This window comes from Pongo pygmaeus, chromosome 16, assembly GCF_028885625.2.
Source record: "Pongo pygmaeus isolate AG05252 chromosome 16, NHGRI_mPonPyg2-v2.0_pri, whole genome shotgun sequence".
Taxonomy (NCBI): Eukaryota; Metazoa; Chordata; class Mammalia; order Primates; family Hominidae; genus Pongo; species Pongo pygmaeus.
Window position 1 is genome coordinate 75,092,254 of NC_072389.2, and position 24,508 is coordinate 75,116,761.

The 24,508-nt window shown below is 46.7% G+C and overlaps 1 long non-coding RNA gene across 2 annotated transcripts in view; it reads left to right on the forward strand.

The window, feature by feature from the left end:
* The first annotated feature begins 8,742 nt into the window (after positions 1–8,742).
* Positions 8,743–24,508, forward strand: part of LOC129014363 (uncharacterized) — a 123,537-nt gene continuing 107,771 nt past the window's right edge. Inside the window, exons 1-4 of one of the 2 annotated variants that reach the window (XR_010123971.1) lie at positions 8,743–14,638; positions 14,912–15,126; positions 16,516–16,849; positions 20,754–20,918. This is a non-coding gene — a long non-coding RNA (uncharacterized LOC129014363). Of the gene's footprint in view, positions 14,639–14,911; positions 15,127–16,515; positions 16,850–20,753; positions 21,453–24,508 lie in introns of those variants that run through there. The other variant, XR_008494203.2, reaches the window with a different exon arrangement.

Sequence of the window (24,508 nt, forward strand, 5' to 3'; positions counted from 1 at the left end):
GCCACAGGCAAGTGCGTATGTGAGTGAGTGAGTGAATGATTGCTTGGGTGGATATGGCCAACAGTGCTAAACTTCAGAAGGAGATGAAAAAATAAGACACTATCCCCAACAGGGTTTGGCAAAAGGCGTTTCTGGCCAGCTCAAGCCTGGGATCTATCACATCCCAAATCAATTTTCAGACTTAGAACAAAAATGCATATCTATCCCCCTCCCGTTCCCTCTGCCTCCCCTCCCAAAAGAACGCGTCTGCAGGGACAGATGGCCCTGTGTCAGCGTCCCTGTGTGATATTGATGTGAACAGCGAGGGAAGGCGACGTGTCTCATGGCTGTAAAAATAGACGTGCATTAGGAATGCATGAAGTCAGACTCCTCCTCCGGCCACACCAGGCGTGCTATTCTAAATCCAGCGCTCATGGGCTTGGTATCCAACCACCCAGCAAGGCAAAGCAGTGGTCTGGAACTTGACATTTAAAGGGTTTGAAAGAAATAGAAAGAGGCACTGAGATTTCTTTTTTTAAGTCAGTCTGGCTATTTCTGAATGGGGCATGCCAATGAAGCTGGAGACCAAATCCACTGCATTTTTGAACCATAGCGTCTGAGAGATGGAGGGGGCTGTAGGAGCTGTTCGGTCTGGTCTCCCTCCCAATGCAGGGATTCCTTCCACAGAGCCTCTGATGGTTGTCTAGTTTCTGCTTGGATACCTCGAATGATGGGGTACTCTCTACCTCGAGGGGCATAGTTTCATTGTTGGGTGTTGTTGGATGCCACTAGCTGCTACTGCAAAGTGCTTTTAGGAAAAGATTGAGTTGGTATCTAATCTCTCTGAAACGTTCCTCCACTGACCCTGGGGTTTAGGACCATTTTATGCTCTTGAAATTTATATCCACTGCTATTCGCTGGGCTCCTTCTATGTGCTTAGACCTGCATAAGGAGCTGTGGAGGATAAAAGAGAAAACATCATTTCCAAAAGCCAGCTAACACCAATCTGGGGAGATAATGAACATGTGCAGAGTAATGAGATAGGGCATGGCGACAGGAACTTATTAAATTTGACATCGTGTGGTACTGCCTGTTTCCTTCCCAAAGTCAGTGGCAATTTTTGCCACCCCCATATTGGTTAATGAGAACTACATTTTAGCAATAGCTCTGGCTGTGGGCTTGGAATGACCTTGGCTTATTCTTACTTGCTCCAGACCCAGCCAGCCCCTCACTGCATCCTGTGGAGTGATCACTCACAAGCATCTCTCACTGTCTGTCTCCTCCTGAGAACACTAACGTCACCGTCCCCAGCTTGGGGTCCCGGGCTCCCTTGTAGCTTGCCACCATATTGCTCCCTTCGGGCTCTGCGTTCTACTCAGCACTCCCCTTGAGCTAGCTCTTAGCCATACACTTGCACCCAAGGATGCCTTCTGCTTCCTCCAGTGCCTTCTTTCCACGTGTCCAAGTTCCATTGCGTCTTTGAAGCCAGTGGCAATTTGCCTTCTCTGTGTTCTCTGCATCTAGGTGTAAACAATTTGCCTGTTTCCCAATGGCTGCAGTTTTCTCTATAGCAAAACTACTGGCCACCCCTTGAACCCTGTCTCTTGGCTTTTAAAGCTCACAGCCCCATATGACAGAGAAAAAATAATGGGTTTGGTGTCGCAAGACTTGGGTTCAAATCACGACTCTGCCACTTACTAGCTGTACTCTCAGGCACATCACGGACTCTCACTGGTCCTCAGTATTCGCACTTGCATTGTGGGATGAATTCCACCCATCTCTTTGGGTTGCTGCTTAATCAAGACAATGAGTGTAGCAAGTCTTGACCAAATACACACTGCCTTACAGGTAGTGGTTATTATCATTGTCCTGCCTTCTTTTAAAAGAAAAGGAAGCTGGGCTTAGGCCCTTTTTATGTCCTTGGAATGTGTATCAGCAAGTATTTTTGGGGCACTCGCTGTTTGTATAGCCTTGTGTGATGCCCTTAGGGGGTTAAAAGCAAAGGCATGGTTTCCAGCCAGGGAGCTCACACTCTGGAGAGATAATGAACACATGTGGAGAAATGAGCCTGTGGGATTGGACAGGGTATTATTAAACTTGACATTGTGTGATGCTGCCTGAAAGTAGCATAGGGTTCTGAGAGGGGGTTGCGGACAGCAAGGGTGACTGGGGTGGGCTTCCTGGAAGAGGTATCCTGGAGTCAGAGCATAAAGGGTGGGCGGGTAACCTCTAGGAAGGTGGAGAGGAAGTAGGAGGGCAGTCGGCAGGGAGATTTCTCTGAAGAATGCAGCCCACCCTGGCTGCAGTTGGATGAGAGAGAGGGACTCCTCTCCAGTCAGGTGCCGTGCTGGTTGCTTATTTGCATCTCACATCTCTGGATTCAAACCTGGAGAGCTGCTTATAGACAGTTCCTCATTTGCAGATGAGAAAACTGCAGCTAAGGGAGCTTTAGTGACCTGTCCAGGGCCCCACACCTAAGAGGGGATGGAGTGAAGTTTTTCCATCAGGTGAGCAGCAACTCAGAAAGTCTGTTAGACCCTTGTAAGGGGAAAGGCCAACTCTCAGCCCCTGTCCCCAGTCAGCCTTGAAACCGTCTTTGCAAACATTACGACAATGAGAAAAATCTGACATGGGAAAATTATGACAGTGAAAGAAATCTGACTTAACCAACACCATCTTGCTTTTAACCTCCAAGCTGCCCTCGTTCATTCCTGGGCATAGGCTGGGTAAAGTATAGAAGGAATTTAGATTGTACTTTAACTTTGAAACAAAGATGATAACAGCCTCTTCCTGAAATAAACCTCTTCCTTGCCTGGGAACCAGATCGCCTGTGTAAAACTAACAAATGAGCCGCAAGATTAGAAATTACAGCTCAGAAGTCATGCAGCCAGAGGCCACAAGATTCCTAACCTCCCCACTTGCTCCTATGGATAACATCACTACTGTAAAACCTGAGATTGGTGTTCTAGATATTTTTCAAACCCTGCATTCTAATGAACCAGCTGGCACCACCCAGGTTGGTAAACTGGCTCAACTAGTTCTGTGATCCAACTCAAGAACTGAAGGCAGCAGGAAGAACTTGCTTCAACCCCCACTGATTTTATCCTGACCCAACCAATCATTGTTCCATACTTCCTGGCTCTGTGCCCCCAAGATTATCCTTAAAAAACCCTAGTTTCTGAATTTTCAGGGAGGCTGATCAAAGTAATAAAACTCCAGTCTCCTGTTTAGCTGGCCCTGTGTTTATTAAATTCTTTCTCTATTGCAGTAACACTGTCTCAGTAAATTGGCTGTATTTTGTGCCATGGCCAAGAAAAAGCCATTGGGCCATTGCAGCCTTGTGACTGTATCTACTTCAGACCCGACTGACCCCAGCAGAGCAGGGAACCTGACCCATCAGCATCAATCTACAGAGTGACCAGTAACTTAGTGTGTGGCTTGGTATGAGAAGATGGGCCAAGCAGATTCAGGCTCTTGGGAATTGGAATTAAGAAACCCAGGGAGAATAAGGCAGGTAGAATCAGAGACAGATTCTGAAATGATATCTATGTGTAGAGGCAAGGCTGCAGTTGGCCTTTTGCAGGCTAAAGCTGGGAGACCACAGAAATCATAAAGAAGCAGGAAGTGGCTCTCAGGCCTTGAGAAGAGAAGGCAAGTGGGGAAGCACTGGTGGAGAGAGATCAGGGACAATATGCAGAGAGGCTACGAAGGAGAATGGCCATGCAGCCATGCGAACAGACTGGGTTCCTGGGGTCCCTCCGACCACATCCAGTTATGATCTCCATCCACAAATGAGCTCCCTCCCATTTCCCCCACCTTTCCTGAGGGGGAAAGGTTTATGGTTCCAAGTGCCTAACCATAAACCCTCTCGCCCCTCTGTTCTATCTCAGGAAGAGGGCTGGAGACACACTTGCTGTTCTTTTGGGAAAAGAGGCATGGTAGTCAAACAATAGGATTGAGGAGCATTTGCAGAGTCAGATGTCTTCTCCAGCCACAGCACACACGTCCCACCCTAGCTGAGGCAGAACTGTGGGCTGGCCTGGCTGTGAGCCTTGTGGGACTACAAGAAGCCTCCAGCTTAGGACCCAGAGTCTCAGATGCCCCAGGAGAGAGGAGGAGACTGGAGAGGCCAGCAGGCACAGTGACTTAATCCAAGAAGGTGACTTTGAGGGGTGCAGGGGTAGAAATGAGCCAAAGGGCCCAGGTGGTAGAGAGGAGGTGCAGGGCATTGAGGTCCCCTGGGCACAGAGCATCCCAGCTCTGCCTGTCACTCACCTTTGCCAAGGCAGGACCCCACATTTGGTTTTGGTTTCTCATGAAGTGGGAGTGGATCCCAAGGGCTGAGGCTAGCATCCCCTGGCCCAACCAAGAGTATGCATGGGGAAGTGGGGATCGGAAAGGAGTCAGAGTGGGGATCAGAACAAGTCAGGATGCCATTCTCCTAACCCCAGCAAGTCAATTTAGCCCCCACAGGCTCATCCATTTCCTGTCACACATTCAACACTTGCATTAAACACACCTTCCTTCTCTTTCTGCGGAGGTATGTTGGTGGCAAGAGCGTGGGTTTGAGGCCAGGCCTATGCTGACTTCCAGCCTGGCCACTTTCTTGCAGGAGGACCTAGGGAAGGCCTTGTCAGTGTCCTTATCTATAAAACAAGATTATCACACATCACTTAGGAGTGCAAGAGGACTAAAGGAGATAATGCACACCTGGCACACAGTAGAAGCTCAGCCAATGGAAGCTGAGCCAGGAGCAAAGCCACCTTCCTTCCCTCCTTCTTTCTCTAGCTTTAGTCCTGGGTTTGGAAGGGTCTGTTTGAGGAGATGAAGTAGAGCTGCCGTTGGCTTTTACACCATCCTTGATGAGAAGCCAGTGATGAGGAACTGACTTCACCAGGGAGAGCCCCAGACAGGGCCCCTCTATCCTCTTATTCTATGCCCCAGGTCATCTGACCACCTGGACCTTCCCACCAAGGTGAAAAAACCTGAGGGATTTTTCACCCAAAACCTATAGAAGGTTTTGTTTCTTTGCTTGTTTAAATACAGACTTTACAGACAGACTTTACAGTTCTGGGACCATTGACTCAAAAGAGTCCCAGGGGCTGGAAATGAATCGATTCTGCCTTCACCCTGCCTCTTCTTCTTCCTTGTCTTCCTCATTTTAAGAGAAAGGCTCTTTATTGGTGGCAGTTCATATAGGTCAGTGACCCGGGCTCCTAGCCTCCCTGTGTAGTGGACTCTGCCTCCTGTGCTTGAGCTGAGAGCTTTCACGTGAGAAACCGTGGTTGGAAGTTGTACTCCTAGGAGCTATGAGCAGCAGGTAGGCAGAGTGGTAGGTTCATCCTACAGGTCAGAAAGCAGCCTGGGGAGTTCAAAGGAGAGGGGCAGGGTGCTTGCTGGTGCTAACTGGATTTGATATCCTGAGAAAAATTATATTTTGGATCCAGCATTCTCTGATTCGTCCTCCTCTAGTTTCCCCAAGAGTCATACAAATATTGGGGGATTCACAAGCATTGTCCCCTACTGGTGAACACCAGGAACAAGTGGGCAGTGGGGGCTGCAGAGTGTTTCTGGAGAAGGGGCTTAGGGGTGGCCCCTGCCTGGGTGGCACAGTGAGCACACTGTACTCCTAGGTAGGTTGGATACTGACTTGGAGAGGTCTTGGAGAGAGGCTGATGAAGGTGATCGACAGCCTAAATCTCCGAAGCTGTCTCCTGATGCAACCTCTGACCCAACAATCTCTGGGTCTTGCTGTTACCAGCTCCATCAGTTTTACTGGGTGAGTAATTCATTTACCTGCTGTTATTGCCAGGGTGTCATCCTTTTCCTAGTTCCTGGTGGAGTTGGAGATATGCTATCGGGAGTCCTTTTAGAAAGAGCCTTGTCTCCTATCCCATCTTTATAGCCCTGCATCTCACATCTCCAGCGACCTTGGCCCACAGCCTGTTAAGGGGATTGGTGCTGAAGGCTGCTAAGCTCACCTTGAGAGCCTGTGATAGCAAAGGCTGGGGTGATGCTCACAGCCTCCTTTGTTCTTTTATTTGCCCAGCCCTGAGCAAACAAGCCTCAATAAACTAAATGGCATTTGGATATTGCAAATGCAAAGAGAAAGTGTCTGGAAGAACAATAAAGGAGTTAGAGCAGAGGTTGCGTGCAGGAGGAGATTACATTGTCTAATTCCCCTCAAAGGCACCATGGTTTTCCAAACAAGAAGTGTTTATCTGAAGCCTGGGTGAGAGCCCAATCAGAGTTTTGCTGTAACAGCATCAACCTTATTTGACTGGATGCTGACTCAGAAGCTGTGATTTTGCAGGCAGGACATGTGCGCACAGCTTAGCTAGGCCCCAGGAATGATACAAAATGATGCCAGGTCGCAGAAGCCCTTGGCCTCAATGGGGAGGAAAAATATAAGAACAAAGCAACTGGGGGACCATAAAGGCCTAAACTAAGAGGCAATGGCTCCATATGCTTCGCTACTTCTTCCAGGAAGCTTCTGGCCTCTCCTGGAAATCAATTACTTCTTTCTTCCCTGTGAATCCACAGCACTTGGCTAGCGCTTCCATTATTGCACAGAATTAAGTTTCTATCTTTGCATAGTAAATGATTTATATTTTTGTCTCTCTCATTAGACCAGAGGGTCTGCAAACCATGGCCCAAGTAGCTTTTGTAAATAAAGTTTTATTGGAACATGGCCACACTCATTTGTTGATACATTGTCCGTGGCGGCGTTTGTGCTTGAAGGGCCAAGTCAGGTTATTATTGCAACAGGGATGGTCTGCAAAACTGAAGTATTTACCATCTGGTCCTTTACAGAAAAGGTTCGCAGACCTCTGATTAGACCATGGGCTGGTGGAGAGCAGGGACTGGGTCTTACTCATATTTCAATCCCTAGGCACAGTGCTGCACACGAGATGGACTTCCATAAATGCTTAATTAAGGAAAGAAGTGTCCAAGCTGGAGAGAATGAAGAGCATCAAGGGGAAACAGTTAAATTACTTAAGAGCAAGAGCCAGTTTTCCTAAGACTTTAAAAGCCTTCATTTACATATACAGAGTTGATAAGCTAATTACACAACAATCTTGTCCTAACCGTTAAATCAGCCCCCTAAGGTCTTGTTAGATAACACCTTGTTAACCTAGTTCAAGGAGACCTGCTGTTTCTTGAAAATAATAAAAGCTCAATTTCTGCAATCCAAACTCGATTCCCCCAACCACTCCAATCTCTCTTTAGTCTGAATTAGATATTAAATCGACATTTCCACTGAATTGGAAACGACCATGAAAATAATCAGTATTGCACTATAAGTATGGCATTTCTTGAACTGTAGAGGCTGGCTGAGTGCAGCCCTATTTTATCCATCCTGCACTGTAGGCCTAGTCCTCAGGGCCCACATGCTTTCCCAGGACCTAAGAAAATGATCGTGACATGGAAATTTAAAAAGTGTTGCCTCCAAAATTAACATTCCTTGCAACTGAGCAAAACCAATATGAAAGAATGTTTAATTACGAGTCTACTAAGCAAATGACATTATGCCAGCTCCAACTCAACTCCTACAGTTATTTATAAATTAGATGAAATGCGAGAGGTGGGTGCATGTTAAGATGTTAGGCATGATGTAAGGGTGGTGCCTCCAGATGTGAAAATGGATGCAGAGGAGGATGCACGTTTTGTGGGTCCCAAAGCTCACACAATTTAGGACCTTTCTTTAAGAAAATGGATACAGCACTTGAACCCGGGAGGTGGAGGTAGCAGTGAGCTGAAATTGTGCCACTGCACTCCAGTCTGAGTGACAGAGCGAGACTCCCTCTCAAAAAAGAAAAGAAAATGGATACAGCAATATCTTACTTCTGCAAATTTTAGCCAAGCATATGACCAGGTGAACACTCAGTATGGGTACTTCCAGAGCTCTGCAATGACCAATGCAGATGAGAGGCTCTGAAGTCCAAGATTCCTCAGCCTTACGGTAAATACTTCCCAGGGTGGATGGGTTGTTACATCAATTATAGTAGAATGAGCTTGGAAAGTGCTGTCACCCCAGGCTTGGAGAGTCACACAATTCCTGTTAACTCTTTAAAGGTTCTGAGAAAGTCCTCCAGTTCAGAAAGTTAACTTTATTTGACCGAGAGTTTTCAAAACTTGGTTTTTTTTTTCTTTTTCTTTTTCTTTTTGCTATAGAGACCCTCTCTGGGTGAACATTTTTTAACATCTCAGAAAGGGCTGGGAAAGGTTGACTTAGTCCCTTCTGCCTTCCCCTGCCCCTGCAATGCTCTTTCATTTTATGAAGAAGGAAACAGCAAGGACTCGGACTTCTCTGTTATCTCAGAAAAGAGCTGAAATTATCGCTCAGCCTCAACCTCAGGTTGCAGACACGGCAGGTCAGAGAGGAGTTTTTCTGCAGAGGGTGGTCAGGGAGGAGAGGGGTTAGCTTAGAGGACAGGGCCAGACCTACTCATAAGGGATTTCTAATGTAGTGAAACACTTCCTCCAGAAAAAAAAAAAAATTCCACACCTTTCTCTTGTTCAGAATTTTAAAAGAATGGGGCATTTTGCTTTAGATGAGGGCAAAAGTGGCTTGATGTGTGGATTCCTGTGTCTCACTTTCTGTTGCTTTCTTCTTTAAGAGTTTAGCCTAAGCCTGGAAACATCATTTTCAGGTCCCTGTGCAAAATGGAAATGCTGGGGCTCCCTGTTCTAGAATTATTCAGAATTTCAAGAGAGCATTCAACCAAGTGGGGGGTGGTGCCCTTTGGAGCTCAGGCCCTGAATAACTAGCCGCATAGGTTGTGTGCCCATGAAGCCAGTCCTAGTTAGTGCGTATTCGTGTTTACTTATTTCAGAGTTCAAAGTTCTGAAGATATTTAGAGTCTGAAGGAAGACCCAGTGGCGTAAGAGATTTTAACATAATGAGCCAGATCTGGGCACCAGCGTGGAGATGCATTTTTACAGGGTGAATCATTAATTGGGCATTCTAAGAGTCACTCAGCCTTTTCAATGATTCATCAGCCATGCTGATGCTGTTATATAGTTCATATTATTGTTGTAATTAGCTGATGCTTGTCAAATGTAAACCTGGCTCTAACCTGGGTGTTTTCAAAAACAGCACCAGTTACTGTGTATCCAGGTAGAGGGGGTCAGCATACTATAACTCTCTGTTTTCCTGACTTGTAATAATTAACCCCTTCTCTCAGGGGACGCACTTTCATTGTCTTTCCTGTAAACAGTTGGTAATTGTGAGTGGAGCTGTGGAGTGAGAAAGTGGGTACTGCTTTTCCTGTTTCAAGGGCCTGCATGTTCAGAAGCAGCAGTGTGGCATGGGAGATGTTATAGCAGCAGAGTCAGGGGCCAGTTCTTTCACTGCCTGATAACTTGGGCCTTCCAAGGGAGAGGGAGGGAGGTGGTCACTGAGGGTGAGGCAAAGAAAGTGCTTGGTAAGGGATTTCTGGGATCCTTGAGCCCAGAGTGGATTAGATGGGATTAGAGACCCACTCTGAGCAGTTTCTACCTGCATCTTAATCCACTCCAGAGCTGAGGCTTCCCGATCCCCCTAACCAGGTGCATGCTCACTGGGCTTCCAGCTTCCAAGCCTTCTACCTGTGGAATGCTTGGTCCAGTGTCTGGGGCACCCACTCTTACTCCAAACTCCTCCAGATCTGCAGAGTGGCCCAGCATATTCTCTTCTGGAAAGGAGGTCTTCGCGTAACAGAAGTGAGTCTGTAACCCTAGGCCGATTGGAGAAAGGGGTGTGGTGTGCATGTGACGTGTTTTCTTGCCTCCAGGGCAGGTCAAGGAATCCTTCCTTGACCCTTAAAAACAGCAGTGGTTTCAACAAGTTTTCTCCTTTCTGCTTTTAACTTTTTCTTGGTTCATAGTCTGCATGCTACTGTCCCATTGAGCCAGGAGGAGAGCAGGAGCGGGGGAAAGCTGGGGTCTGATGGGGGCTGGGAACCTTGTGGCCTGTGCCTGAGCTCTGTGGGACCATGTTGGGGCAGGGATGGGAGTGCCCTGGGCCTTGAAGCAGGTTGGCTGTGGCTCAACACTGACCAAATGCACCCAACCTTGGCTAAGGCTTCTCCTTATGGGGGATCATCAATACCACATCTTCCAGGCCCATTTTCCTTACTTAACCAGCTGTTAGGCCATGCAGATTAGAGAAATATAGTTAACTCTACTTAACACATCATAAATTACCCCCGTGTTTGTGTGCCCTTGTTCCCAAAGCAAAGGTTCTGAAACAACCTTAGTTGAGATAGACATTTCCAGTGAGGGTAGGTATATCAGTAGATTGAGAGGAAGCATGCCAACGCAGGTACAATTTGCTTATTTGTTTTTAGTTGCTGTAGATAAACCCTAATTCATAACTATTTGCTGGAGGTGAATTGGGCCCCCATCCGCTCCACTTCTAAGGCAAGCTTAAACTTCTCCCTGATAACCTGTCAGTGGTTTTGCCTTTAAAGACCCAGCCTTATCAGCCCATTTTCTTATTGCCACAAAAAAACCTGTGCAGCCGCTGACCTCCTCTGTGACCTTGGGCAAGTCCTTTCCTTACACTGGGCATTCACTGCCCCATCTATAAGCAGATGGTAGTAGACTGGCCCATCTCTATGCCGGAGAACTTTGTCTTCAAACCCCACAGCCTTCTCTTTGAGCTGCGGGCAGGGCTACTGGTCGATGCAGGAGGAGGAGGCCTTGGAGAGGTCCCTCTGGCGAGGAAGCCCATCCGAGCGGCTCTCATAGGTCACACACTTGAAACCAAGTGTGCGTCTCCACTTGCACGGTAAAATCTCGGTGCTGACCCAAGGCTCTGATGGTAGGTTTTCTAGGAAAGGCTGGTGGGTTTCCTCACTGGGAGCAAGGCATCCTCTGCAGTCACATATTGGCAATGACAGCTCATTCTCGCTAGGGTCTGTCCTGCACACATAACAAAAATAACCATAAAAGTCCCTATTATTTACTGAGGGCTTATCATGGGTGAGGTGCTGCACTGAGGGGCAGTCCCTCCAGGGGTATTATTTCCATTTCACGGGGAGAAGTGTTGTTGAAGTTCAGAGAGGTTAGGTAACCTGCCTAAGGCCTCACAGCACCGCGAGTGGCAGAGCTGGGATTCTACCCCAGGCACTCAGCTCTGAAGCCCGAGCTCCTGACCACTTTGCCTGTATCCTTCCATAAATGTAATCTTTAAGCTGCGGCTGTTCCCTGTTAAGCCCCTGTTTAAAGATCTATGAAAATAGATGCCTCCTCCGAGTCGCAGCCTTCTCTGATTCTTCTTATCATCATGAGAGCAGATACCGAGAGGCACAGATGGCCAAAAGGTTTTAAGTTCCCTCTGTTCTCTTGTAAGATGCAGTGCCAAGTAATATCCTGGGGTTACTCACACTGCTATGGCCTCTAGTTGAAGATAGGAGTGCTATGGTTTTTTTCTTGGCAAGAAATTGTGGACCGGGGTGATATCCAATCACAGTCCTCTGGCCTCATTTGGGACACAGAGGGCAAGTATTTTTTTAACCCTATTATTTTACAAAAATATTAAAAGGCAAGCAACTGGACATGGTGTCTCATGCTCTAATCCCATCGTTTATGGGAGGCCGAGGTGGGAGGATCCCTTGAGGCCAGGAATTCGAGATCAGCCTGGACAACATGGTGAGACCCCGTCTCTACAAAAAAAAAAAAAAAAAAAAAAAAAATAGTCGAGTGTGGTAGTGCACACCTGTAGTCCCAGCTACTTGAGAGACTGAGGCAGGAGGATTGCTTGAACCCAGGAGCTTAAAGCTGCAGTGAGTTATGATCGTGCCACTGCACTCCAGCCCGGGTGACAGAGCAAGATTCCATTAGACTGGGTAACAGAGTGAGACCCTGTCTCAAAAATAACAGCAAGTAAGCAATCATGGTTTTTTGACTTTTCAAGGAATTTGCAAACAACATGTATTCTCTTCACCCATCTAGCTTTTGGGAAAGGACACCCAAATTCCAACAGTCACCTACCTAGAAAAATAGATAACCACAGCCATCGTCCATTCCATTGCGACTTGGTGATGTCAGAAGGTCTCAGGCTCAGGAGGGGCATCCCTCAGGGCCTCTCGGCCAATATCCCGATTCCTTAAACTGGGACAGTGTTTTCTGTCTGCAGATTGTGCTCCCTCCTTGGAATGGGCTTATCTGGCCTGACCCTGCATATGCCCAGCAGGGACTGCATCCCTCAGTTCATAGATACAGAGGTTGAAGGTCAGGGAGGTGAAGACAGAAGGGGCAGCCAGTCAGAGCCAGCAGCTGCAGCAGGACCCAGATTTCTTGGTTCTGAGTCCAGGATTCTTTCCACTCCACCGGCTCTCATGTATGGACAGCTCAGGGGTCAGAGAAAGCACCTTTATTTCTGAATTTCCTTCTTCTCTCCTATAGCCTTATGACCAGTGTTCAGAAGATTTATCTCTTTCTAGCTTGGGACTTGCACCCAGCAAGTTTCCATGCAAGGCAGCTGCCTTTAAGAAGAACAGAAGAGTCCCAGTTGGGCTTATGGGGAATGAAATCAGTCCCAAGCCCCGATCTCTCTGAAAAGTTGTTATTAAATTCTGTGCCTGGCCCTGACCTGGATTTAAAGATTTGCAAGAAGACAAATTCCAAACAGATGCCCATTAGGGCCCTGACAGCCGCAGCTTAAAGATAACATTTACATTCTGCCGGGGTTTGTATCTCTCTGTTCCCCACTCGGCCCCTCTCTTTCCTCCGGTGGGATCAATACCTCGGTTGAGGTTACGTGGAGGTGGCCACATTCTTTTAAGCTGTTTGCTCAGTGCTTGGTTTGCTCTGCTAACATGCTGGGCACTTCTTCCAACAGCCCTGTTTGCCCAGCATTAGGGCTGTTTGTTGAAACACCTAGCCCAATCCGAGGGGGCTCAGCTTTCTAAACAGTTGGTCCCCGAATCTGTCAATCAATAACACCAATTGGGTTCCTGATACGAACAGCAAGTGTGGCCAAGTCCAATATTTGCCCAAACACTGCCTTCTCCTCCTGCACCTGACTGTCCCCCAGCTTGACTAAAAGGACGATCACCAGGCGCACGGGCTGCTGGGAAGATACAATGTTGGCAAACAGGGAGCTGGTTCCAGGAAAGAAGGGCACATGAGCAAACATGATGGCCCCTTTATGAGAGGTAATTTACTGAAATGCACAGCGATTACCTGCTCATCCAGCCCTGATGTAATTAAAAATGGCAGGCTAGGGCCTCTGTTTCCCCCGGCGCTGGCAGAGAAACCCGGGTTTCGACTTGTGAAGCTTGAGGCTGGATGTGGGAATTGGCTTGGAGTCATAGGCGATGAGAGGGACATTAGGATATTATCAAGCCCGTGAACTCAACTCCCAAGAAGGACACAGCAGAGCGAGAAAAAAGGTACCTTCAAAAGAGGCTGATGTTCATTGGGTACAGGCTTTTCTTTTGGGATGAGGAAAAAAATGTTTTAGAACTTGTGAGAGGTGTTGGTTGTGCAACATCGTGAATGGACTAAATGCCAAAGAATTGTTCACTTTAAAATGGTTAATTTTATGTTGTGTGAATTTCATCGAAAAAAAATAAAAAGGGTGAATCCCAATGAACCCGGGTCATTTACATTTCAGAAGCTCTAATGCGTAACTCAGGGTTTGGCTCAGAGTAAATGCTTAATAAATGTTTATTGAAAGAACAACCTAACATTTGCACAGTCAACAAAGCTCTTTGTTATACATTAGCTCATTTCATTTTTAAAGAACCCTCTGAGGTGGGCAGGGGTAAGCATTCTCATGGTGTAAAGGGGAAACTAAGGCTTTGAGAGGAGTGTGGCTTGCACAATGTCACGTAGCTAGTGGCAGCAGTGCCAGAATTCAAACCCAAAAGTCTCTGGCTCCAAAGTCTGTGCTTGTAAAGCAATACTATTTGGTCTACCTCATGGCTTTCAGGATGGGAAAGAAAGCAATAGGGTTTTAAAATATGTTCTCCCCCCTTCTTTTTTTTAGGGTGTTTATTACTAAAAGTGTTTTAAAACTGGACCACTGAGTAAAGTCACTCCATCTCCTACCTTTCCTAGCACAGTGCTTGATAAATATTTGCTGGCTTATTCAGCTGCAGCTGCAGAGACCTACCTGTGTTTGCTGTGGTGACTGTCCGGGGCAAAGCTCAGGCAGCTGAAAGTATCAGTGAAGCCAGAAGATTCTGGCTGTTCAGGGTCTATGAGGAGTCAAGGTCTGGGGTTTGTGTCCTCTGCATAGCAATGGCACTGCAACGGGGGAGCCTGGTGCTGGGCTGGGCCATCTCGCTACTGTCACCTGCCTGTTGAGGGGTGACGGTGGTTGTTGAGAGGCTGGATCAGACCCCAGAGGTGACATGGATGTGACATATTTGTTGGGCTTACACAGCCTTGCGTTTTATTTTCATCTCTGTTCCTTCCTCCCATGAGATCTTGGGTGGTGCTTTGTCAACCCTGAGTAATCGTTTCTTCATCTGCAAGATGGAATAAGAAGGCCTACCTCATTGGGCTCTTGTGGGTGAGGAGAACTGAAGAGTCTGAGAGCGCGGCACGAGCCAGAGGCTACGGAAAACACTGCCCTCCCACACTCCACCTTGGAGAGACCCAGAAAAGAACAAGCTTCATTTGAAAAAAAGGAAAACAGCTCAGGCAATGGGGGTGGCTTAAAGTGAGTACCCTCAAGGGGCTCGATCAGACCTCTGGCCAGAGACCCTTTTGGGAATGGGGTGAGGGTTGGTTGTTGCAGGGTAAAGGAAGTTGGTGTCTTTGGGAGGGGCGCCTGGCTGTGAGGTGACCTCTAGTTGTATTTGGCATAAGGGGAGAGGAGGGAACAGGGATTAGTAAGGAAGAGGGCTAAGAGACTGCCAAAGGTCTCCCTGTTTTGCCAGGGTTCTGGCTGGTGGGAAGCTGGGACAGGAGTAATCACCCTCTATGATTGCAGGGCACTCTACAGTGTGCAGATGCCTTCCACTTCTTCCATCTGCCGTGTCTCTCCAAGAACCCCTATGGCCCCAGGCTCAGAACCGAGCTGAGTGCAGAAATGAAAATCTATGGCTCTGTGTTCCAAAACGATGAAGAATTTCAAGATGGTGGCAGTGGTAAAATCCTCCTCCAGGAAAAATCTGTCCGTGGCCCAATGTGTAAACACTTGCTGAGGTACTGTGGAGTTTCATAATGCTGATGATATTGATGATGATGATAAGTATATAAGCTTCACGTTACGACAGTTTTTGTTTTTGTTTTTTTGAGACAGAGTCTCACTCTGTCACCCAAGCTGGAGTGCAGTGGCATCATCATGGCTTATGGCAGCCTCGACCTCCCAGGCTTAAGCAATCCTCTCACCTCAGTCTACCGAGTAGCTGGGACTACAGGTGTGTGCCGCCATACTTGGCTAATTTTTGTATTTTTTTATAGAGGCAGGGTTTCACCATGTTGCCCACGCTGGTCTCCAACTCCTGGGCTCAAGCAATTCTTGCCCGTCTGCCTCCGGAAGTGCTGGGATTACAGGTGTTAGCTACCGTTCCTGGCCTTAGGACAATTTTATTTATCTAATTTAATTTAATTTTTTTTTAGATTTTTTAAAATTTTTATTTATTTTTTTTTTTATTATACTTTAAGTTCTAGGGTACATGTGCACAACCTGCAGATTTGTTACATATGTATTCATGTGCCATGTTGGTGTGCTGCACCCATTAACTTGTCATTTACATTAGGTATATCTCCTAATGCTATCCCTCCCCACTCCCCCTACCCCACGACAGGCCCTGGTGTGTGATGTTCCCCACCCTGTGTCCAAGTGTTCTCATTGTTCAGTTCCCACCTATGAGTGAGAACGTGCAGTGTTTGGTTTTCTGCTTAGGACAATTTTAATACTTATCCTTTAATAAACACTTTATTGCACATGGAAATTACTTTGGGGGAACTCCTAGTTGTAGAGAACTCCTGAAAGACTCACTCATAGGCATTTATTTCTAGAATAACGTTGTCAGGGTACAGAATTGTATCCTTTAGGTGGGACACAAAACCTAAAATGCATCTTTTCAGGTATAATTTGTGTCTATCTGGTATCAAATATTCTTGCATTTAAAAAGTAGACTCAAAATGAACAATGATAGCACAGTGATTGTGAAGATGAAACAAAGTAACTTGAGTTGCCTGACTTGATCGTTCTAGGTGGCCGGTGGAGTTATTTTTGTTTAAAATTTAAAGCAGTGAAACAGAGTGTGAAATGTGAGGTGTACTATTTGTGTTTAGTAAGTGTATATTTTAGTTCATGCTTGAAATATTTTACTGAATTTCAATAATGTGTTTAAAATTGAAACTTACTCTTTAATTATTTTAAAATGCAGAACAAAATCCAGACCATGGATTTATCAATGTTGTACCGGTTGCTAACATTTTGCACTTATTAAAATCCTCTCATTGGTCTCTGAATAATTATTTACATAAATTATTATATTAGAATGTCACCAAAGGATCAAAGTTCAAACTGATAGGTATATTTAAACATAAGCAAGTAAATAATTGTGCATTGTTGTCCTGTAGGAACTTGGAGTAACTTGCAGTGTCTTGCAGTATTATGAAACCAGCAACTTGTTCACAATTCTCCTGAATTTCTTGGGAAATTTGAAGTGGAGTACCTGTACCAACATGAAATGACATGAATTTAAGTGAAGCTCAACAACGAAAAGCAAAAAGAACCAAAGAGGAAGCAACTGAAACAACATCTGGATGTATTTAAAAATATACAGTGCCTCCAAAATCAGGTGTCATTAATGAAAATTCTGAAGAAATGCCACCGGACATAGCCAATGCACCTATACTATTGTTATTCATTTCCTGCTTTTCACAGAAAACAATTTTGTTGCATGGAAGATTGGTGAGTTAAAAAAAGACCTGCCCTGGGTGTCAAGCACAGTAGTTACACCGCTGGTTCTGCTCCCTCTGCTTGGGATACATGGGCAGGGCGCCCTGGTGATAGGGCCTTGGTCACCAGCAAAGTCAGTTCCCATGGGATCCTCTTTCTGAGCTGATGCCCACTCCCCTGAAGAAGGGGCTTCTATTCAGGCCTCTTGTTGCAAGGAGCAGAAACCCACTTAGGCTGGCTCAAGTCTGCTGTGTTCAGCTGTTCAGCATCCTGTTTCACAGACGTGTCCCAGACTCTCTTGGGGTATGACACGAGGCTGGCAGGGGAGACCCAGGGAATGTCACCAGTCCTTGGGGTTGCCTCAGCTCAAAACAGTCCTTCCTTTCAGCTATTTTTTTTTTTTTTTTTTTTTTTGAGGTGGGGTCTTGCTCTGTTGCTCAGGCTGGAGTGCAGTGATGTGATCTCGGCTCACTGCAACCTCCACCTCCTAGGCTCAAGCAATCCTCCCACCTCAGACTCCTGAGTAGCTGGGACTACAGGCACGTGCCACCATGTCTGGCTAAGTTTTAAATTTTTTTTGTAGAGACAGGATTTCGCCATGTTGCCTGGGCTGGTCTCAAACTCCTGAGCTCAAGTGATCCACCTGACTCAGTCTCCCAAGGTGCTGGGATTACGGGCGTGAGCCACCCCACCCGGCCTCCTTCCTTCCACTTTTAGGTAGCTGTGTTCAGAGTGCATCATCCAGCAGAGGCAAACAGGTACAAAGTTTCTTCCAAGGCCCTGTGGGAAATTCTTATTAATTCAGTTGACAAATATGTGTTAAGTGCCTTCTTTAAGGACAGGCAATGTCAGACCAGACTCAGAGGCTGTCTTCCTGGGGGAGCTATGGCACACATAAGCATGACCAGAATTCAAGGAAGGGTGGGAGGGGGGCTCTAAGAGAGAGGGAGGTGAGTTGTTAGGGTCATGTGAAAAAGGGTGAGAGAACTTTGCCCCAGGGGTCTCCAGGAAGGGCTGGGGGCCTTTGTAGAAACTGAGATGTGCCAGGAGAGAACATCTGCTAAAGAATGGCATGCTTGGCTGGGCGCAGTGGCTCACACTTGTGATCCCAGCACTTTGGGAGGCCGAGGCAGGTGGATGACTTGAGGCCAGGAGTTCGATACCAGCCTGGCCAATGTAGGGAAACCCCGACTCTACTAAAAATACAAAATTCAGCCAGGCATGGTGGCACACACCTTTAGTCCCAGCTACTTGGGAGGCTGAGGCAGCAGAATCATTTGAACCCGGGAGGCGGAGGCTGCAGTGAACTGAGATGGCGCCACTGCCCTCCCACCTGGGTGACAGAACAAGATCCTGTCTCAAAAAAAAAAACAAAAAAAAAATGAAGACTGGCATGCTGTGTTTATTTATACCAGCTCTGTGACTTTGAGCAAGTCCCCCCTGCCTTCTGGGACACAGCTCCCTCCTCTGACGAAGTGGGGTCGGAGGACCAATGTCAATGACAATGACATTATGGGCTGAATGTAATGAGGATAAAGTCAGGCAATCACAGAGTGCCAGCCCCCTTCCGGAGTTAAGTGCTTAATAAACGGTGACTGATGGCAGGTTCTCAGGGTGTCCCAGGAACTTCCCCTTTGCTGGTGGTTCTCTGCCCTGATGCAGAGTAGAATCAAGGGCTTAACTCAGACCTTCACTCAGAAAAGGCCTTTCTGCAGGTACTGAGCTAATTCTGGGGATGTGGTTCTCTGAAGAGTGAACCCAGTCCACACTTGGAATTCCCAGAGGAACAAATACCTTGGCCCTTGCACAACCTTCCTCAAATATACAGTGTCTCAGTAGAACTTTTGAGAGAAGCTGGATAGCTCTTGTAAAATATAAACCGTCATTTTTGTTGCTAATAATAATAATGACAGTAATTCCTAGGCTCCTGCCTTGGAATCATAGCCTATCTGGAGGCAAATTTCATCATCACCCAAGGACTGGCCCTGCACCAGGAATAATAATTTCAGCATTCCTTATGCCTCAGATGTTCACTAGGTCCGTGTGCGTGCCTTTCTGACTCACCTCTAGATATGGTGGTCCCTGTGCTGCAGGAGAGCTTTTACTCTTTCACTGCCATTCATGACTTTCGTGTCTCTCAGACACTTGAGCTGTATACCTAATTTAATCCTATAGCAACCCTGTGAGGGAAGTTATCTTAGGGATGACTGGGATTTGAACCCAGTTCTGTCTGCGTTCAGAGCCCAAGCTCCTAAGCACAGCCTCTTTGCTGTTTGATGGAAACAGTTCCAGCTCTGGGAGGTGCAGGCCAAGATGTGCACCTTGAAACAGGTTTCTCTGAAATGAAAGAACATAAAATAAGGGCCTTGACCTAACTCAATGAAATGTCTTATGCTCAATCACCACTGAGTGAGATCTGTTAAAATCTGGTCAGTCCTGTGCTGAACTTGCCTGGAGCACTTTCCGGGTAGAGAGAAACTGGTGAATGAAGAAAATGCATCATGATGATTGCAGGGGAAACACTTAATCTATGGAAGATAATACCTTGTTTTGAGGCATTTGCAAATACTTTCCGAGACACCCTGTTCCTTGCCAATAATGGATGGACTAACCTCCAATTGTTCTTATTTGTTCATTAATGCAAGTCCCCCAAGGGCTCACTATGCAACACTTTATTAGCCTGGACCGAGTAATATATTTTAAAGCAATAAAACTACATTATTTTTAAATTATTTTTTAATGTGGACTTTCCAGCCATTGACTGCCCTCTCTGATAGGTCTGAATTAGTGAGTTTTAATTGCGTGTAAAAGAGCAATAAAATCATCATTATGAAAATGATGGGGTGCCTTCTTCACGGCAGGCACTGTGCTGGGCCTTATCCCACTCAGCCTCACTATACCCGCCATGTGGGCGCCCCATGCCTTCACTGCACAGGCAGAACTCACATTCTGAGGGATTCAACTCCTTGCTAATGAATGGGGGAGCCGGGACTTAAGCCCAGGCGTGTCAACCTCTGTTGGGGCTCAGAAAATGATACTCCCCAATATGGTGCTTTGACATGCTGGACTAAAGAAGAAGCCTCAAGGTCTCTTGACCTTCCCTACCCCTCCTACCTTCCTGTTTCTCAATCCCTTGTCTCTCCCAAAACACAGGACAAGGCTGTTCTCTGAAGTTCCCTCATCCACCTAGAAACCAGCTGGCCAAAGAGGAACACAATTGCCTTCCATCCCCTCCCTGAAATTTCATTATCTAGAGGATTAAAACCCATATCACAGAGGAAGAGATTGAAAATTAAACATCACACCTACGACCCATGCTTCAGAGCATTCACCCAAATTGTCTGTTTTTAGGTCCCATTCCATTTCCAAAGATAATTATTTACTAACCATTGTCTGGAGCATTGGGCCCATTCATTCCTCTTAAAAATCATTTGCTGGGCCAGGAGCAGTGGCTCACGCCTGTAATCCCAGCACTGGGAGGCTGAGGGAGGATCATGAGGTCAAGAGATCGAGACCATCCTGGCCAACATGGTGAAACCCTGTCTCCACTAAAAATACAAAAATTAGCTGGGCGTAGTGGCATATGCCTGTAGTCCCAGCTACTCGGGAGGCTGAGGCAGGAGAATTGCTTGAACCCAGGAGGTGGAGGTTGCGGTGAGCCGAGATCATGCCACTGCACTCCAGCCGGGCGAAAGAGTGAGATTCCGTCTCAAAAAAAAAAAAATTATTTTCTACCCCTCAAAACAGCCACTTTCTCCTCCATCTCCTCTTCCCTGATGAAGAAGGGCGTATGAGCATCTGGACCTCATTGGGTTTAGGTCATCATGTTCTTGCAATTCCTGTGTGCTTATGCACATTAAATAAATTTGTATGCCTTTTCCTCTTATTAATCTGCCTATTGTAAATTCATTTTCAGTGAACTTCAAAGGGCAGAGGGGAAACTCTCCCTTGGCCGCTACCCCTCCAAGGCCCCACTTTTTCGTCAACAATCCTTGGACGCAGCCGAGGTATGAACATAATATGGTCCTGAATGAGGCTGAGTCTTTGGGCGCAGAAGACCCGGGTTAATAAAAATAGGAAGGTAAGAAAAGAAAAGAAAAATCAAGACACATCATAGGACTAAATTCCTATTATTTATCCACTCAGGATTGACCACCCCTTTGGGCCAGATAGTTGTACCCCCATGTACCAGGTGGGCACATGAAGACACAAGAAGTGCTGTGATGGTTCATTTTGCATGTCACCTTGCGTGGAGTATGCCGACTCATTGTTTGGTCAAACACTAGTCTGGACATGGTGGTAAAGGTATTTTTTAGATGAGATTAACGCTTAAATCAGTAAAGCAGGTTACCCCACCATACTACAGGTGGGCCCTGTCCAATCAGTTGAAGGCATTAAGAGCAAAGAATGAGGTTTCCTAAAGAAGATGGAATTCTCCTTGAGACTACAACATAGAAACCCTATCTGAGTTTCCAGCCTGCTGCCCTGTGGAATTCGAACTCAGGACTCCAGTCTATGGCATTAAACCTCACTTAACTTTTCAGCCTGCCAGCCTGCCCTATGGATTTCGGACTTGCCAGCCACACAATTCCTTAAAATAAATCTCTCTGTCTCTGTCTGTTTCTCTCTGTCTATACACACATGCATGCATATATACATATATATGTATGCATCTATATATTTATATCTAATCTCGTATTGCTTATTGGTTCTGTTTCTCTGTAGAACTCTGCCTAATACAGCTGAAGATGTATTCTCTTCAGAAAGCTTGCAATTACTGGGGAACCATCAGTACAGAAGTCAACAATTACAGAAAGGGGACTAGAGTAATATGGTGGCCAACATCCTTGTGAGTAGTGGTGACAGAGGGCAACAAGTTAGAGACTGCCAAGGGAAAGTCAAGAGCAAGGGAAACAGAGTTGAAGTAGGTTCAGCCAGGCCCCACCACCTACCCACACTAAACCTGGAGAGTCTCTTTTCCCTTTAGTCTTTTAAAACTATTTTATTTCTGTACTTCAATGGATGCAAGCCCCTAAGTCCTGAAGGATCTATTGTTTGTTGTATTACTCCAAGCAAGTATTAGCCTAGAAGGGACCTCACCTCCCAACAATGAAATGCAACTCTTACATTTTACAGATTGGGAAACCAAGTCTCTGAAAGCTTTTTATTAAAGTGACAGAGGTACTGGATCATGGTAAGCAGCAATATGTACCCAAAGGAGTAACAGCAGCTGTTTGTACACATTTTATTCTAATGCGCCTTCCTGTGATCATGTTAAATGAATTCCAGGATTTTTACCAAACTTGACTCTTTTGAGAAAGAACCAAAGGAGCTAAACCAAACAACTCTTGGGGACGGATCTGCAAATGCCACTCCTGAGCTATGGGGGCTCCAGGTCCACCTCACATTGCCCCCTGCAGTCACCCTCGTCCAGCCCTAGCCCCCAGGCAGATTGTCCCTGCAGACTGGCAAAGTCATTTCCAGATGTGGTCTCAGAGAACCTCTCTCTGGAATGGTAGAAGGGTTTGTAGCCATAAGAGCTGATATGAAGGGGGCTTCTAGAAATCTAGAAAATTTAATTCCCCAGAATGTGCCTGAGAGTTAGTTTCTCCTCTAGAGTCCTTTTCTTAGGAAGCACCGGAGTCCATGCTTGCTCTTATATTTTTATCCAAACATCACCTCTATTAAGGCATCAAAGTCCTGTGAGAAACACCAGCTCATGCCCTCTTGTCCTCCCCAACTCCTACTGGATAGCAGGGACAGAAAAGTGGAGATTATTCCGCATTTTATAGAAAGAGAAACCAAGGTGCAGAGAAGGGTGGAACTAGCTTCTGATCCTAGGCTACACCCCTGGCAAACTGGGAGAGGTGTGTCAGGAGGAGTTGCCACAGGCATTGGCCCCAGGAAAGCCCTGCTTTGTCACTGAGAGAGGACAGGGCACCACCTAGGCTGGCCTTGCCAATTAGAACCAGCTCTGCTGCTCCAAAGACACCCAGGCCAGTGAGGGGTCCACATGTGGACAAGCTTTAAAATCATAATTCTTCCCTCTGACAGTTCCCTGAGGTCCAAGACAACCTGTTTGGTAGTGATACTCTGTGACCCTCTGGCTCCCTATCCCAGGGATGTGGGGAAGAGCTGCACCCTAAGTCTCTTCTTACTGTGGGCGATAAGGATTGCAGCCATTAGCCAGAGTGGGTGAGAGAGACATCATCTGCTAAAGTAGGAAGGGCATGTGGTCTGAATATCTGAATTTTAATCTCAATCCTTTTTTTTTTTTTTTTTTTTTGAGATGGAGTCTTGCTCTGTGGCCCAGGCTGGAGTGCAGTGGCAGAATCTTGGCTCACTGCAATCTCCGCCTCCCGGGTTCAAGTGATTCTCCTGTCTCAGCCTCCCAAGTAGCTGGGATTACAGGCATACACCACCATGCCCAGCTAATTTTTGTATTTTTAGCAGGGACAGGGTTTCACCATGTTGGCCAGGCTGGTCTTGAACTCCTAACCTCAGGTGATCTGCCTGCCTCGGCATCCCAAAGTGCTGGGATTACATGTGTGAGCCAATACCCCTGGCCATTTCTTTTTTTCTTCTTTAAACTAGCTGTGTGACCTTAGATAAGTTACTGAACCCCTCTGAGTCTCAGTTTGTGCCTCTGCCTCTGCCTCTGTAAAACAGAAATAGTAAGAATAACTACCCCCAGGGGCTATCAGTGACTTCACACAAAGTCATGAATGTGCTCATGTTCTGTAGACTGTAAAGCACTCTACCAACATTCACTGCCATTCTTTCTTGATATGATTTAAAGGAGATGGGGGAAAGAAAGGATTCAGAGCTGGGAAATTCTGCTTTCTCAAATCCTTTCTTGTTACAGTGAGGCCATAGTCCAGAGAGTTTAAGCAGTCAGCTCTAAGTCACAGAGGGCAGGAGGCAGGGTTTGCGTTGGGCAGTGAGGGTGGGTAGGGAATGAGGGGGACTGTGCTGGTGCCCAGAGACTGGACCATGATGAGACCCTGGAGGAACCCTGCAGGAGGGTACTAGGACAGGGGCAGCAAGGTAGGGGGAGCCAGGTGGGCAGTGGGCTAAGGACACAGTGCTGTCGAGTGGGGATATGCCAGCCCTGGTTACCAAAACCCACGTGGGGGTTTCTGAGTTCAAAGGCATGTGGATGGTGCAGCTCCCTGCTGAGATATGACTGCAGCTTTGGAAACATGATAAACACACGACGTGGGTCTTCAGACCACCCCCGATTAGTAGCTAAAGAGGTGGATGGGTAGAAGAAAAAGCAGAGGTTTTCAAAGAACAAAAATACAACAAGGCAGCACATCCGTCCCCGAGGTTGAGAAATGTGGGCTGCACTAGTTTCCACATCATCAGAACTGTGCCCGAGTCAGCACAGTTCTGAGCACAGGGAGAATGTAGAGCACGTGGGGCAGGGAGGCAGGGTGCATGTACCTACGAAGCGCTGCCCCCACACACATCCCTTAAAGGAGAGTTACCCTAGAAATGACCCGAAGATTCTGGTAACAAGAGTTGTCATTCAAGTTAGGCCTGACTCATTTCTCCCATGAAGGAGGGACTGAACAGTCAGCAGCAGAGATTAGAATTCTTATCCAGGCAGATCTTGAGAGCTTCCTTCCCTCCTACCAAAGTATTCTCTCTTTTGGCATCTCTCTGCCT